Below are 17763 nucleotides of genomic sequence, written 5' to 3'. Positions count from 1 at the left end.
ACATGACTAGGATTGTCCTGTAAGTTAGTTGTACTTTCACTCTATTAAAGTCCAATAGGGCTTCAGTTAGTCTCATTGTTCCATTGGTTTCAGTTGGATTAAATCTTGAGTAACCTAATCTAGATTCAGAGCATCATATTTAATTCTAGGTGTCTCCCAGTTAGAAATGTTCTCTGGGAGCAGGATTTGGAAAGATCTGTGCTTGTGAGAGCTGCTGTCAGTTGGTGTATAAGCCAACTTGGTTTCATTCAACATAAGGCGGTGTTGTATAAATGCCAGAGCATATTAAAATAATTTGATTAAGATTTTTAAAAACAACAACAACAAAGTAGCATTTTATTTCCAGAAATCTAGTGATAGATTTGGAAGTGAGTTGGGAACATAAAGTGTGTAGGCTGTCTTGTGGAAATGCCAACAAAGGGGATCTGAACATAGGGATGGATGCATCTGCCAATTTTGCTTTCTCTTGGTTTTTCATTTTTTCCAATCTTCACCAATTTCCTCATCAGTTTGCAATTAACGCCCCCTCCCTAAAATAACCGTCTCCATGAAAATTCAGCATTTGAATCCACATTTATCCTAATGTACATATAAAGGTAAAGGTACCCCTGCCCGAACGGGCCAGTCTTGACAGACTCTGGGGTTTGTGCGCCCATCTCACTCAAGAGGCCGGGGGCCAGCGCTGTCCGGAGACACTTCCGGGTCACGTGGCCAGCGTGACAAAGCTGCATCTGGCGAGCCAGCGCAGCACACGGAACGCCGTTTACCTTCCCGCTGGTAAGCGGTACCTATTTATCTACTTGCACCCAGGGGTGCTTTCGAACTGCTAGGTTGGCAGGCGCTGGGACCGAGCAGCGGGAGCGCACCCCGCCGCGGGGATTCGAACCGCCGACCTTTCGATCGGCAAGTCCTAGGCGCTGAGGCTTTTACCCACAGCGCCACCCGCGTCCCTAATGTACATATACTTGTATGCAATTTTGCAAAATATACATTTTTGCAAACCGTTTCCCCTAATATAATGCCTATTTGCATGCTATTGCACATTTTTGGCTGGAGAACTACATTGCAACATTCAGGGAAGTTTCAATTCCAAAAGCAGTTGCATTTCGGTTTCTGTATTGTTTTGTGATGTTTGACTCAGGAAGATTCCATTAAAATGTGAACCAAACTAAACTCTCTCCCATCCCTATTTGAGAGTGCAAATGAATGTGGGGGTATCTTCTTATTCAGACTTAAATCCAGTTTAGCTAATAAGATTAATACATTGAATGATCTGGCCACATTCCACAGTGTGGGAGATGTCAGATTCTAGGTAATCTCTACTGAGCACCAGGAATTGTTGACTCTACAGATAACAAACGTCTTCACTCATTGCAGGAGGCATCTTGTTGTTCAGTCCTGACTCATTATTTCATGAATCGCTTAAAGAACCATGCCTCCGCCCATATTGGCAGCCAGTTGTATCTTTTCTGTAGTGTTCCCTGAGCAAGATAAAGGTTTGCGAGATAGAAAGACTGAATTTTGAAACTGTAGGATAAATAGAAAAATCGCAAACTAGTTCCTGGTTCAACAATTAATGTTTTCAACTTTAATATAGAACTAGAAAAATTGAAGCAAGGCAAAAAGAACTATCTAGTTCTATGAACTAGGAAAGTGTATGGGCAGCAGAGATGGAGAGTACAGGACAAGCTATTCTATGGACAACCATTTTAGAGAAAGAATATATCCAATAGTTAATTTTTAATTTTTTAAAAAGTTTCTCCCCTCTATCAACAAGCCCATATACTGTAGATGATTAGGATTGCATTCTAACACCCTATGAACACCATTCTGCTGATAAAAAGAATGTGCGGTGTGAAGAAATGCTTTATTTTGTCCGTCCTGAATCTATCAACATCCATCTTCATTGGAAGTCCCCGAGTTCTAGGGTTATGAGAGAGGGAGAAATACAATATCCTCTTTGAGGTAAGGCGACTCAAACTGTCCACAGCATGGGTAGGCAAACTAAGGCCCGGGGGCCGGATCCGGCCCAATCACCTTCTAAATCCGGCCCGCGGACGGTGCTGGAATCAGCATGTTTTTACAGATGTAGAATGTGCCCTTTTATTTAAAATGCATCTCTGGGTTATTTGTGGGGCCTGCCTGGTGTATTTGCATGAGTAGAATGTGTGCTTTTATTTAAAATGCATCTCTGGGTTATTTGTGGGGCACAGGAATTTGGTTTGCTGACCCCTGGTCCACAGTATTCCAAGTGTAACTGCACCATGTTGTTGTTTAGTCGTTTGGTCGTGTCTGACTCTTCGTGACCCCATGGACCAGAGCACGCCAGGCACTCCTGTCTTCCACTGCCTCCCGCAGTTTGGTCAAACTCATGCTGGTAGCTTCGAAAACACTGTCCAACCATCTCGTCCTCTGTTGTTCCCTTCTCCTTGTGCCCTCCATCTTTCCCAACATCAGGGTCTTTTCCAGGGAGTCTTCTCTTCTCATGAGGTGGCCAAAGTACTGCAGCCTCAGCTTCAGGATCTGTCCTTCCAGTGAGCACTCAGGGCTGATTTCCTTCAGAATGGAGAGGTTTGATCTTCTTGCAGTCCATGGGACTCTCAAGAGTCTCTTCCAGCACCATAATTCAAAAGCATCAATTCTTCGGCGATCAGCCTTCTTTATGGTCCAGCTTTCACTTCCATACATCACTACTGGGAAAACCATAGCTTTAACTATACGGGCCTTTGTTGGAAAGGTGATGTCTCTGCACCATAGATTTGTATAATGGCATTATGTCATTGGCAGTTTTATTTTCAGTTGTTTCCTAATGCTGCCCAGCTCCATGGCATTTGTCTTTCTCACAGCTGCCATATATCATTGAGCTATCCATTGTGACCACAAGGTCAGGTTGCTGCCAATTCAGACCCCCTGAGTGTAGATGTGAAATCAGGGTTTATTTGCCCAGTGTGCATACCTTTACACTTGATTGCATTGACTTATATAGAAACCAGCTCTGTGGTATTGAAACAAGCAGATTACTTACAAACTCTTTTATTATTACGCTCTGTCATTCCTGGCAGAGCAGGGTTGTGGCACCCAAACATCCACCTTTGGCAGTGATACTCCAGTGGAGCAAAACACAGCTCACTGCAGAGATAAAAACTAGGATGTGTTTGTTTTCTTCATTTCAGAAATATTCCAGAACCGCAGTGAGTTATCTGTTCACCCCGTCTTCATTTACACTATGGTTAGCATCTCTCTGAAGTGCAATTTTTTTCTTCCTTTTAGGCAAAAAAAGGCCACAACTGACAATGTTATTTGAATTATTCATAAGCAGACAGATCCTAATGAAGAGCTCATTTCATACAAGCAGAAGGCTTTGCTGGTCCCTGTACTGTAATAAACTAAATTTTACTATAATAATCCAGAAGCCACCAGACCATATTAAATATGTTTATGTCCATCCCCCCCCCCCCCGCTCCATGGATGATTTAGATCTAGTGGTTTTTGACATAGGGAGGTGAACATGGATGACTGATAGTGTCTTGACCCTAGGGAATAGTCCCACTGCCTCTCCTGTCCCCAACACTGATTTTTTGCCTGAGGCCAAGTAGGCTAGGCCAGATCCTGGCAGTGGATTTTAAATTGTCTCTTTTAAAGATTTGTAAAACCAAGTCAATTGTTATTAGAATTGTAGAGCCCTATTGTATCCTTGTTTTCTGCTGATGTGCTTTACCAGCACCCCCATGAGAGTTCCTTTTTGCTTGTTGACAGCACTAGGTTTTGCATTTCTTATACGAGGCTAAAAATAGATATTTTCCTGCATGATCCTATTCATGTACAAGACAGTGTTCTTAATGGGCTTTGACTTGATTGTTATTTAGCTATGGAAACTTCTTAGTGAACTCTACCATAATTTCAGGGTAGCATCATTGTAATCCCAATCTTTCCCAGGTGGTAGTTAATCAACCCACTTTCCCCAAGTCTCCTGGCTGCCAGCTTTTGTGTTGGAAAACAGCCACCCCAGGGGATGATGTAGTAAGTGTTGTCAAGCAAGTAGGATCTGCTTCTTCCAGTTGTTTCCAAGAATGTGAGATCTTCAGGTCAGTGGTTCTTTTTATTCAGTGCTTTGTTTCCAAGCATTTCACAACAGGAATATCTCCTCCCCACTCAATTTTTCAAAGCATTTTCTTTAAGCATCAGTTTTATCATTAAGTTGTAAGCTGAATCTCCCCCCCCCGAAATCTTTACTTCTTTGTAATAAATACTTGTTTTGAAGAACCCTGCTTTAGAAAGTGGGTAGCTTTGGTCTTAGACATTGAAAGTTGTGATATTTGGAAATAAGATGATTGCATGATGCATTATACCAGTGATAAGAAAACTCTGGCTGGTGGGCCTAACTAAACCTGACAGACTTTGGAATTTGACCCAACAGGCTATTTTGGGCAAAGCACAGCCACCTGTATGACAAATTGAGGTTGCACAATAAAAGCTGATTTGGAGTTCTTGAGCAACAAGGCTGCTTCCAAAAATTTGACTTTTTATGATAACGAATGTGACAGGCAAATGCTCTTGAAAGTACCGGATAACATTTGTTGGATACAAAGTCATCTAATCTCTCTGCAAACAAATCAGAATAGAGTGCTCAATAAACAGGTCATCTACAAGTGACCCCAAGTTCATTCCCCACTTACTGGGTGACCTTGGGCCAGTCACCAAAATCTGCCAAACCTATCTCATTAGGATTTTTCTGAGGACAAAAGGAAGTTTTACCTCGAGCTCCTTGGAGGACATATTGAATGTAAATGTAGCAAATAAAACAAAATAAACAAAAATTGATGCTAGGTAAACAACAACAGTAGGGACGCGGGTGGCGCTGTGGGCTAAAGCCTCAACGCCTAGGGCTTGCCGATCGAAAGGTCGGCGGTTCGAATCCCCGCGGCGGGGTGCGCTCCCGCTGTTCGGTCCCAGCGCCTGCCCACCTAGCAGTTCGAAAGCACCTCCGGGTGCAAGTAGATAAATAGGTACCGCTTACCAGCGGGAAGGTAAACGGCGTTCCGTGTGCGGCTCTGGCTCGCCAGAGCAGCGATGTCACGCTGGCCACGTGACCCGGAAGTGTCCCCGGACAGCGCTGGCCCCCGGCCAATAAATGTGAGATGGGCGCACAAACCCCACAGTCTGTCAAGACTGGCCCGTTCGGGCAGGGGTACCTTTACCTTTACCTTAAACAACAACAGTAGCAGTTACATTTCATTTGCCCTGGCAATAAATAGTAATAATTATTATTTTATAAAACATTTAGGAAACACCTGAAGGCAGCCCTGTATAGGGAAGCTTTTTAAGGTTTAATGTTTTACTGTGTTTTTATATATTCTGGAAGCCGCCCAGAGTGGCTGGGGCAACCCAGTCAGATGGGCGGGGTACAAATAATAAATTATTATTGCTATTATTTTAAACTCTGTGTTTTCACAGAGTTTTCTGCTTTTAGAATTTTAACTAGACTTTTTTTATTTGCAGCTGTGGGTTTTTTCTAGTGCTTTGCGCCTCTGTTGTTGGTATGATATATGTATTTGTCACTTTCACACTTAACCCTTTTAGACGTACACACTTAAACTATATTGGGTGTACTCTTAAACATGAAATGTGTGTGACCCTTGGGCTGTGCTCTTGGAAGCAAATTGCTCTTGAGATCCATAGAAGATAACATCCAAGTTAAATGGGTTAAGGATTGGAATATAGGCAACATCTGTCTCAGAATCAGTTGCACTGTTGACTTTCCGGCGGTAACAAGGATTTATGTTAGCCATTAATTTCAGTAGCTATGACTTTGTACACAGAACACAAGCAGAGCTGTTGAGTGTAAAAGGAATACTGTTTACATAGAAAGTTCTCAGAGGGGTGCTTCAGATTATTTAATCTCCTGGTAGAAAATGAGGCAGCTGCAGCCTTCTTGATAGAAGAGGACTGCTTCCCTAAGAGCATGGGGCTGTCATTTTTATACTTCCAGTCCTCTTGAATATACCGTATTTTTTGCTCTGTAAGACTCACTTTTTCCCTCCTAAAAAGTAAGGGGAACTGTGTGTGCGTCTTATGGAGTGAATGCAGGCTGCACAGCTATCCCAGAAGCCAGAACAGCAAGAGGGATTGCTGCTTTCGCTGCCCAGCGATCCCTCTTGCTGTTCTGGCTTCTGAGATTCAGAATATTTTTTTTCTTGTTTTCCTCCTCCAAAAATTAGGTGCATCTTGCGGTCTGGTGTGTCTTATAGAGCGAAAAATACGGTACTACCTGTATATCTTGGGAGTATATCCTGCACATGGTTGTCCCTCTATTTGAAATGATGACATTTTTAACTAGGGCAAGAACATCAAAGCTTTGCTCCTGCAGAGCACTAATTAAAGGAAGCAAGGCAAGGTGGCAAAAAGGAATGCTGTTCATTTACATCAGTTTAAAGGGTACAGTTGGCATAGAAAAGTCTGCACAATCCAGGCTGCAAATATATACCGTATTTTTCGCTCTATAACACGCACCTGACCATAACACGCACATAGTTTTTAGAGGAGGAAAATCCGTAGGCATGCCACCCGTAGGCATTCCCTCCATAACACGCACAGACATTTCCCCTTACTTTCTAGGAGGAAAAAAGTGTAACACGCACAGACATTTCCCCTTACTTTCTAGGAGGAAAAAAGTGAGTGTTATGGTGCAAAAAATACGGTAACTTTAAAGTATGTGGAGAGTTCCTGGTGAAATCTCAGAATATGATGACCAATATTATGTGGGGCGCTAGTGAGTAAACTCCTTCACCCATCAACATGACGGGCAAGGTAAATGGTGCAGAATGGGCAGTCATACGGATTTGCCCAAATTGCATCATTTATATATTCGAGAAAAGATTTTTTTAAAAAAAGTATTGTGATTTCTTCCTGAACGTGGAGTAGATGTAACCTTGATGAAGAATATTTGATAATGCTTCCAAGGTGCGTGAGCAGTGAAGAACAAGAAACTGTTCTTTGATAAATGTGCTTAATGCAGGGGTCAGCAAACTTACCGCACCTCGGGCCGGTGTCTCCAGCGCTGATTCCGCGGAGGGCAGGGGAGCACGTGCCCATACGCGTGCGCACACACTATTTCTGGCACACTTTCAGGTCGGAGGAGCACCAGAAATAGCTTGTGCGCATGTGCACGAGCCTTCTCCGACCTGGATGTGCACAGGAAATAATGCTTGCGCATGCACAAATAATGCATGCGCATGCGCACAAGCTACTTCCGGTGCTCCTCTGACCGGGAAGTGGGCAGCTGCACAGCGCAGCGCCGGTAAGAGTGAGCGGCGGCAGTGGGTGACGGGGGTTGTCACAGGCCGGATAAATGAGTCCTTCGGGCCTTATCCGGCCCGTAGGCCTTAGTTTGGGGACCCCTGGCCTAATGTTATTTCAGCCCCTTCTAAACATGAAAAGCCACCTCTCGAGGAGCAAAGGGAATAGGAGCACCAGTGGGGTGTGTGTATACACAATCCATTTCCCAATCTAAATTACCTACCTGGTGGCTCCTGAACGGCAGGGGAGTCCAAATGTGCATTTGCCAGTACAGTCGTACAGTGGTGCCCCACAAGATGAATGCCTCGCAAGACGGAAAACTCGCTAGATGAAAGAGTTTTCCGTTTTGGAGGTGCTTCGCAAAACGAATCTCCTATGGGCTTGCTTCGCAAGACGAAAATGTCTTGCGAGTTCCTGCAGGTTTTTTTCCCTTACCCCCTTTTGCTAAGCTGCTTATCAGCTGATCCGATAAGCTGATAAGCCGCTAAAAGCCGCTAATAGCGCTAATCCGCTAATCCGTCAATAGGCTTGCTTCGCAAGATGAAAAACTGCTAGACGAAGAGAATCACAGAACGGATTCTTTTCGTCTTGTGAGGCACCACTGTACCTTGGTTCTCGAACGTGATCCATTCCGGAAATCCGTTTGACTTCCGAAAATGTTTGCAATCCAAGGCGCGGCTTCCAATTGGCTGCGGGAGCTTCCTGCAGTTGATCGGAAGCCATGGAAGCCTCAGAGGATGTTCGGCTTCCAAAAAAGGTTTGTAAACTGGAACACTCACTTCCGGGTTTGCGGCGTTTGGCAGCCAAAATGTTCGAGAACTAAGCTGTTCAAAAACCAAGGTACAACTGTACTGTATCTCAAAGTCCAGAGGTAGAGTGATTTGGAACAAGGAAACAGCAGGCATGGAATTCTTGAAGCCCCTGCCCACAAAATATGATCTTCAGTATCAGGTTACTCCTCCAAAGGCAGCTTTTCCTGTTTAAAAGGGTTGCCAAGGTAATGTTATCCGAATCTGTCCCTTTTTGTACAGCTTTATCTTTACAGTATATTTGTGGTCATTTGGCGCTTATAAATATCCTGTTGTCCATTAGTAATGGTCTTATCTCTGAAGAGCTGGGTTTAATCACACAGATGTATTATTGCAAAAACACGTAATGCAATTTTAAATTTCACGATCATTTGCCTTAAAAGCTAAAAATACTTCTCTGGGAGTACTGGTTTTATCTTCTCATCTCTGATGGTCCTTCTTTTCTCCAGTTAGAAACGAAATTAACTTAACATGAATTACTGTACTTTTAAATAGATCCTTTAAAAAAAAGCAATGGATGTTCTGAGATCCCATGCTAGCATAAACAGTACTGAATAAACAAATGTATTTTTATGCTGGCGTGGCTTCCTGAGCAGGCCTTAAAAACAAGAGCCATCATGCTGCCCCAATAAAATAACATCTTGGGTTTAAATAAAATCAATACAGTGGTGCCTCGCAAGACGAAATTAATTCGTCTTTTTTTTCGTCTTACGAAGCACGGTGTCGGGAAAGTTTTGGAAAAGCTTCAAAAATCACCAAAGTCTTTAAAAACCTCAATAAAGGCTACCACACCGCGTTCTATGAGTTGCTCCTCAAAGTCAAGTCGCAACTGTATTAGCGGTGTTAAAAAAAAGGAAACAAACTTGCAAGACGTTTCCGTCTTGCGAAGCAAGCCCATAGGGAAAATCGTCTTGCGAAGCAGCTCAAAAAACAAAAAAACCTTTCATCTAGTGAGTTTTTTTGTCTTGCGAGGCATTCGTCTTGCGGGGTACCACTGTACTACTGTACTGTGCTAAATTGATGGGAGACTTCCTTCTTTGTGGAAGGATACTTTCTCCGGAAATCATTTGACAGCCTGGAAATCATTTCACGTGAATGTAGTAGGTAGGTTGTAGGTAAGTAGGTAAGGTGCAAAATGTTCCTGGACTGTATTAAGAACATTTGGCAGATGGGAATTGAGTTGTCATGTGACTGAATAATGCCCATGTAAAACAAAATTATATGCACAACAAAATTACGTGCCCTTAGAAAACTAGTATCTCAGGAAGACAGCTGGGCTGGAACATTTCTTCCCAGTTACAAGCTTTCCACGTGCAGAGAGCTTTTTGTATCACCAAGCATTTGGTAATAAGACAGGTGGGATATAAACCTTATAAATAAGTAAGATTCTCCCGTCTGAAGTGGTACAGTCCTGCAGAAGTTTTGATACCTCCACCCTGCTGTTTGTATAAACTTGGCTTTAGTTTCCTGGATATGAAAGTGGACTCTGTTCACAAAACTGCTATGACTGACTGCTTGATGTACTCTAGACTCCCCACCCCCCTGAAATCACTGGTCTAGTCCAGCCTCTTTTGTACTGGCTAAAACAAGGTGCTTTCAGGCATCTCTTTGTGAAGCCATAGAGCTAGACCATAAAGAAGGCTGATCGCTGAAGAATTGATGCTTTTTAATTATGGTGCTGGAAGAGACTCTTGAGAGTCCCATGGACTGCAAGAAGATCAAACCTATCCATTCTTAAAGAAATCAGCCCTGAGTGCTCACTGGAAGGACAGATCCTAAAGCTGAGGCTCCAATACTTTGGCCACCTCATGAGAAGAGAAGACTCCCTGAAAAAGACCCTGATTTTGGGAAAGACTGAGGGCACAAGGAGAAGGGGACGACAGAGGATGAGATGGTTGGACAGTGTTCTCGAAGCTAACAACATGAGTTTGACCAAACTGCGGGAAGCAGTGGAAGACAGGAGTGCCTGGCATGCTCTGGTCCATGGGGTCACGAAGAGTCGGACACGACCAAACAACAACAACAACAAACAACAAGATAATACAACCACAACACTTTCTCTCCTGACAATCACTTGAATCTATCTTTAAACATAATATAGGGGTGTCCTGATGTTTTCCCGTCCCGACGTGGTCACAGTGATCCATGCGACGGTCATCTCCAGGCTTGACTACTGTAATTCGCTCTATGCGGGGCTGCCCTTGAAGCTGTCCCAGAAACTCCAGCGGGTACAAAATGCTGCAGCAAGGCTCTTCACGGGGTCTCTGCCATGGGAGCATATTCACCCAGTGCTTTTCAAGCTGCACTGGCTCCCGGTGGAGTACAGGGTCAGATTTAAGGTGCTGCTTTTGACCTTTAAAGCCCTTCATGGCCTAGGACCCTCGTACCTACGGGACCGCCTCTCCTGGTATGCCCCACGGAGAGCCTCAAGGTCCATAAATAACAACACCCTAGTGGTCCCAGGCCCTAAGGAAGTTAGATTGGCTTCAACCAGAGCCAGGGCCTTTTCAACTCTGGCTCCAGCCTGGTGGAACGCTCTGCCTCATGAGACCAGGGCCCTGCAGGATCTGATTTCTTTCCGCAGGGCCTGTAAGACAGAGTTGTTCCGCCTGGCCTTTGGCTTGGAGCCAATTTGATTCCCTCCCTCCCTCTCTTTCTTTTTTCTTTTCCTTCTCCTCCTGCGATGAGGCTACATTTTAATATTTTAATGTTCCATTATTTTAATGTTGTATTTTATTTTTGTTTTTAAGTTGTAATCATTCATCTTGTTTTTATTGTTGCCTGTAAGCCGCTCTGAGCCCGGCCTTGGCTGGGGAGGGCAGGGTATAAATGAAAAAGTATTATTATTATTATTATTATTATTATTATTATTATTATTATTACAGTTACAACCAGAAGAGATCTCCCATGCTTGACCTCCCAAGAACTGTATGTCGAGCTGTTTGCAGCATGAGAATTGCTTTGTGCCAAGAAGGAAATGTCCAGTGGCGCGGACTTATAAAAAATATTGGGGGGGGGGCCGGGAAAGCTCATGAATAATAAATAAGCTCATGAATATGCAGATAAAGTGGCGCCGCCTCCTCGTGAGCGAATAGGGGAGAGCGTGCTGCGCCTATTAATCAGCTCCGAAGGAAATTGGGTGGAGCTTTTGCTCGGGAGGGAGGGCAGGAGGCATGCAGCCCGACCCTGTGCATTTTGGGCTGGGGGAGGGGCAGCGGTGGCGCTCTGCTGGAGGGGCGCCCGAGATTATTGGGGGGGCATAGCCCCCCAAACGAATTTTTGAGGGGGCTCGGGCCCCCTCAGGCCCCATGGAGTCGGCGCCTATGGAAATGTCCCTGTAATTGGGTTAGATATCAGAGTAGTCACTTCAAAGTCATAGCAGTCACTTTAGAAGTGTAGAGAAGGAGAGCTTCCTAACTGTTTACCCAACAAGGAGAAAGCATAAGAGGAAAGAGTGTCATACTGCAGTGTGTATTACCAAATTGGCCAGGACCTTACAAGATGTGCCTGGATTCCACAGGTATCAAACAACTTTCCTGCTGCCCATACTAACCTATATCTTCACTGTGCAGGGATAATTTTTCATCTTTGAGCCTTGATCCTGGAGAAAACCTTTATTTTTCTTTGCTTCTTATTGCTTCCTGACCATTTGGGGTGCTTAGCTGTGGCATGTGAGAGGCAGGTGGGGATTGGGAGAGCCTCTAGTTTACACAGATAAAAAAGCCTTGTAATATTGTATTGAATCGGATGGCTCAAGACCAGAGAGCAGCTGTTTTACTGCTGCTGTTTCTCCAGTTACGGTGAGACTGACAGCTTTTATGAGCTCTTAAGGTAGAAGGTGTTGAAGAGGATTTGTACCAGAGCTGTCAGAGTCGCTAAACTGATCAAAGGATTACAGTGCTCTCGATAAAAAGGAGGCTTTACAGTAAAAACAATGCTAGAAAACGCCAGTCATTTGAATTTGTATCCTTGACAGCTTACAGCTAGCTTTAAATAGGTCAAGTGAACCAGAGAATGTCAAGAAGAGCATAGAGCCAGTAAAGCCTCTGTTCATTCCTTCTACTAATAGTTTTTTGTTTTGTTTTGCTTTTTAAAGAAGCGCTGCTTGCCCAAACTTCACAGAGAGGCAATCCCTGAAGGCTTCAATTTATTTTTAGACAACAATAGGAAAAAGGTGACAACTCCTACGTCAGATGTGCTGTGAGAGAGTCATCTGAGTGCATAACAGAGAAGCATCAGACACACTGATCCCAGGAGGGGCTGGAGCAAAATCGCAGGCTAGGCTGTCATATTCTCATCTTTAGGTTCACCGTGCAATTCTCTGGTGAGAACGGAGGTAGTTGTTTCTGGATTCACATTATTGGATGGATAAAACCTTGAAAGTTGTGTATACAGGCACAAGAGCAGGCATCTTTCAAGTCTCTTTCTGTCTAAGGCAGCCTTTCTCAATCCGGTGCCCTTCAGGTTATTATGGACTACAACTTCCTTTATACATGCCTACTAGCCCAACTGTCTGGGGGTGATGGGACTTGAAGGCCAAAACATCTGGTGGTACCAGATTGAAGAAGGGACGAGGTTTGTTCCAGAATGAGAAAAGAGAGGCAGACAAAGCAAACAAACTCCTTTGCATTTCACCCACCTTTCCCCCCTATGTTTTGCATGTTACACCTGTGGGAATCTGGGTAACATCAAGGAGTTGAGGTCAATCCCAGCTTCTAGATGAATGTTGTATATGCTACTGTTAGTGATCTCAATGCTTTGAGTGCTGTCTTTGTGTAGCCAAAATGGCACCATCCATGATAAGAGGGGAGGTATCAGCAGACTCAGAGTTCCTCTGAGGTTTGGAGAAGTACAAAAAAACATTACATTACTCTGAAGTGAGAATAAATTGGTAGGAGGTTGTTGTTGATGGCTGCTCTGAATTTTGGCTAATAAGTCAAACTAGGTGAAGCTAAATATTAGCTAGGTAGAGGTTGGGTGGTTAACTGTCCACTTTTAAGATATGGAGCTAAGGATCTATCCAGTGATACCTTTGGACTAACGGAACATGCTTCTATTCATGTAAGGTGTTGCATCCAATATTTGCTGATTATTTAATGCAGCTCTATGCACCATATTCCATGAGCTCCTGCGGGCTCTTCCAACATTTTGGAGCAACCTTTAGTCTAGCTTGATGATTTCTACATGTTAATACCAAAACTTTCCATTTCAGTTATCTATTTTTTTTAAAAAAACAACATACAGGCTGAGGACTGATCTTCTCCAGGCTTATATTTCTGATTTTACCCTCACCATCTATCAGGCATCTGCTCATTTGGCTTTGTTAGTTTGTTTCATTACCAAAATTGTGACCAAAATTTTGCCTTGGTGATACATATATCCCGTTTGGGATGTATCTTTCATTGGCTGCTCTGTGACTTTGAGATATTCAGTTTACAGGTGGTTATCTTCCTCAGGGACGCGGGTGGCTCTGTGGTCTAAACCACTGAGCCTCTTGGGCTTGCCGATCAGAAGGTCAGCGGTTCAAATCCCTGTGACGGAGTGAGCTCCCTTTGCTCTGTCCCATGTTTAGTACAGATGTTTTTAGACTGCCTTCTTCCAACATCTGGAAAAAGAAGCTGAGATGCACCATGTCTTAATTAACTGAAGGTGTTGCAGCAGGCAAGACAACTGCTCTCTCTCTCTCTCTCTCTCTCTCTCTCTCTCTTGCTGCCTCTTCAGTTGCTCAGATTTTGCCTTGGGCCTTGAAACAGCCAGTTAGCAGTACAGCGAATTCTCTCCAGACTATTATGGAATTAGCCAAACTAATCTTCTCTGCTTTAATAGGCCTGTTTAATCATAATCCACAGTCCAGGCCTTTCAGAACTGAGGAAAGCATAAAGCCTCATAATTAACTTGTTTAAGATTCTTTTGTTGTAGGATGTCTGATTTTGCACTTTAAATAAAGTGAAGGGGCTATTTAATATACAGCTCTCAGTGAAAGCTTAAGTTTAGGCACTGAAAGTCTCTGCCATGTTTAACAATGTTAAGGACTGTATAGATACAATTACATGTGGCAACCATTGATTCAGGAAATTGTGGGAAAAAGCCTTTTACTTGTGATGCAGTTCCAAATATGTTCAGATGTTCAATGTCAAGGAAATAAAATCTGACGGGGAATCGACATGTATGTAGATTACAGGTTGGGTTCATCTTGCTAGCTGTTTTGTACCTTTAGCTTTGTGGCAGCTTCATAATAGTTATTGTCTAAGCACTTATCAAAATTGTGTAAATACATATTCCAGTGTGGAGAATAGTTAAGCAGGAATTCACTTCACCCATTGAGTCCCAGAGTTCATGTCTTAAACATGCAAATAGAACCCCTCTGGCTCAGATCAGTGGGCTGGAAGCTGTTAAAGGAGTCAGATGCTATGAAATGACCTCTAGCCTATGGCTGATAAGACTTTTCCTTGATTATTTGAATGGTTTCTCTGTTGCCCCTCACTGATGGCCCACAGGTTAAATCCCATGTGTTGTCTCTCTTGTTCACAGCCTGGTTTTGTTTTGACAGGGGATACTAATGAATGAGTCCTATCTCACGTGGGAAAGATGGAAAAATGGGTGGCGGGTTGTTAATTCCAGCTGTTGGGTGCTATAAGCCCTGCCTCTGGCAACTCATTTCACCTGTTCTTGAAATATAAGCAACCCTCTTAAACCCCTACTCTTTCACTGTCTCTGTTCTTTTCTCCTGTTGTCACTTTTGAAAAGCATACAAATCTGCTACAGATAATAAAAATCTTTAGAAATACCGTATTTTTCACTTTATAGGATGCACCGGACGATAAGACGCACCAAGTTTTGGGGGGAAGAAACAAGAAGAAAAAAATTCTGAACCCCAGAAGTCAGAACAGCAAGAGGGATCTGACTTCTGGGATAACCTCTTGCTGTTCTGGCTTCGGGGACAGCCTGTGAAGCCTCCACAGGGCAGCGGGGTGCCTTCACCCCCTTGGGCCATCCCCAAGCTAGAACAGCAAGACGGAGCGCAGCGCTCTGCCTCACTGTTCTGGCTTCGGGGACAGCCTTTGAAGCCTCCACAGGGCAGTGGGGTGCCTTCACCCCGTTGCCCTGTGGAGGCTTTGCGCAGCTAACCCCAAGTTAGAACAGCAAGACGGAGCGCTGCACAGCGCTCCGTCTCCCTGTTCTGGCTTTGGGCTTAGCCGCGCAGCCTGCATTCGCTCCATAAGACGCATACACATTTCCCCTTACTTTTTAGAAGGGGAAAAGTGCATCCTATAGAGCGAAAAATACGGTAGTTATCATGGCTAAGGCATGGGAATTTTTTTGGGGGGGTATATAAAAACAATGTTGTTGTTGCTGGCATCTGTTTGTCTTGAGAGTCAATGGAGTGTGCCTCCGGGGGTGAAGTCAAACAACTGCATTGTTATTCTTTAGTCATTTAGTCGTGTCCGACTCTTCGTGACCCCATGGACCAGAGCACGCCAGGCACTCCTGTCTTCCACTGTCTCCTGCAGTTTAGTCAAACTCATGCTGGTAGCTTCAACAACTGCATTAGCATCACCAAAGTGACCTCCCTGGGGCACAAGCCTCGGCAGCGTGTATGGAGGGCCTGGGCTGTCCAGGTGACAAAACACCCCTCTCAAACCTTGTTGATATGGTCCAAAGGAAAGCAGAGCAATATGCTTGGCACCAGCTTGGCAACCATTTTAGGGACTCCATTCCAGATTTGTGGAGTTTAATCCTTAGTTTAAAAACAATATTTAAAAACAATATTTAATATATCATTGCACCTACCATACATTAGCTAAGTCCCTTCATGTACCGTATTTTTTGCACCATACACTCACTTTTTTCCTCCTAGAAAGTAAGGGGAAATGTCTGTGCGTGTTATGGAGGGAATGCCTACGGGTGGCATGCCTACGGATTTTCCTCCTCAGAACTACGTGTGTGTTATGGACGGGTGTGTGTTATAGAGCAAAAAATACGGTATATTATCTTTGTAAAATGTTTCTAGTTACTCATTTATTGTGAACCTTCCGTACAGAGATTATGAAAGCATGCCTTCAGATTTCCAGCTGACATGCACCCTAGATTTTACGTCTAAGGCCTTAAAAGGAATAACTTTATACTGCTGTTGCTCCATTTTCTTACTTCCCAGTTCTGAATACATAACTTACTGTCTTGGCTACTGTGATGGGTGAACCACCCTCAGGTTGCGTAAGCTTTGGCTTGGAAATCAGCCAAGTTACTTTTCCCAAATGAAATAGCTAGACTGATTTCTGAGTCAAAGCAGAATCCTCGACCCAAGCACCCTGCTCTCCGACACTTTAACACTACCTACTGGTCAATCCAGTGACAGAGCCGCCAGTGGCACTCCAGCCATTGGGAGGCAAAGAAAATGAGGTCTCTCCCTCCTATTCCTTCCCGGCACCTGGCATGCTACACCAGTGTGCCAGGACAAAAGGTTACAAGGGTCCGTGGGAAAGTGATTTCCCCAGGGCTACTTCAGTACCGCCTTCCTTATCTCTCGTAGTGCCTGGAGCATCCGTCTTATTGCTGCCAGGCTGGTGGTCAGGAAAAAGTGTTTTAAAAGGGGTTGGTGGGAAATTGGTGGGGGAGGGAAGCTGGGTGGGTGGGAGGGAGGGGGTAAACCAAGAATTCTGATTTAGATGGTAATCTGAGCTGGAGAATAATCCAGGGCCTTTAATGTTCATTGAAACAAACATTACTAGCAACTCTATCTGGTACTCCTTTGTGGTGTGCTTACTATATATGCAGATGGTTGCTTTTGGCAAGTTCCGTGAAGGAAAGTCTGGAAGAGCATGAGTCATCGTTAGGCAAAGCAGTGGCTCACCAGGGAGCAAATAAATGCCAAACGCAACCTCCTGAACAGTATCTCAACTGGAGTAATCATCGGTGATGGGCTCAGAAATATCACCCGTGATTCCTCTTCTATCCCTAGCTTTACATATCCCCACAAATGTGCATATGTAAGAGGCTGATTGTCATTCTGTGCCTGTAGAAGCACAGATCTGTGAGTCAGCTGCACATCAGATGTGCCCTCAATGCAGGTGAAACCAACCTGTGTGATTTGTGTGGTACCCGGGTGCTCTCATGATCACATTGTAGAATGAAGTCACGTGTTTCATTTCTGCTTTTCAGCCCTTAGCGGGGCCATAGCTCACCAGATGCCCTCAGCCAAACCATGTTGCTTACATTTAGAGATGGTGGTGACTTCAATATCTTCTTCTTTGAAAAAATAGCCCTCCTTCTTCCTAGTAACAGTGACATCATCCTCCACCCAATCAGATTTGACTACAGTGATCACGTTTCCCCCCAGTTTTGTCGTCATGTAACCCAATAGGATTGGCTGTGCAATGATGTCGCTGTGACTAGGAGGGTTAGTTTTCAAACCAAAATGGTGCTGAAATAAAATGATGTATGGATGTTTGCTGAGCCTTCTGGACTGGAACCATGGAGAAGCTGCTAGTGAAGTCCAGTTACCTGATTAGGTATCGCCCACCTACCTGAATGTGTGTTGGAGGATGTTCCCTCTGGAGAGAACTGTTGGGAAGATGGCCTTCTTGAAAAATTGATGAAAGGGGAAGTGCATTTTGTTGAAGGCAATGGTGTTTGCCAAATGTTCCCACCTTTTATAGAA

General features: G+C 44.1%; 1 protein-coding gene across 2 annotated transcripts in view; it reads left to right on the top strand.

Annotated features, from left to right (window-relative positions):
* The window catches only part of PLCL1 (phospholipase C like 1 (inactive)), a 189246-nt gene that overhangs the window by 166158 nt on the left and 5325 nt on the right, over positions 1-17763 (top strand). The gene's annotated exons all lie outside the window — the stretch shown is intronic.

Source organism: Podarcis vaucheri (assembly GCF_965113315.1).
Source record: "Podarcis vaucheri genome assembly, chromosome: 1".
Taxonomy (NCBI): Eukaryota; Metazoa; Chordata; class Lepidosauria; order Squamata; family Lacertidae; genus Podarcis; species Podarcis vaucheri.
The sequence above is the reverse complement of the archived record's forward strand: the minus strand, read 5'-3'. Positions and strand labels throughout refer to the sequence as shown.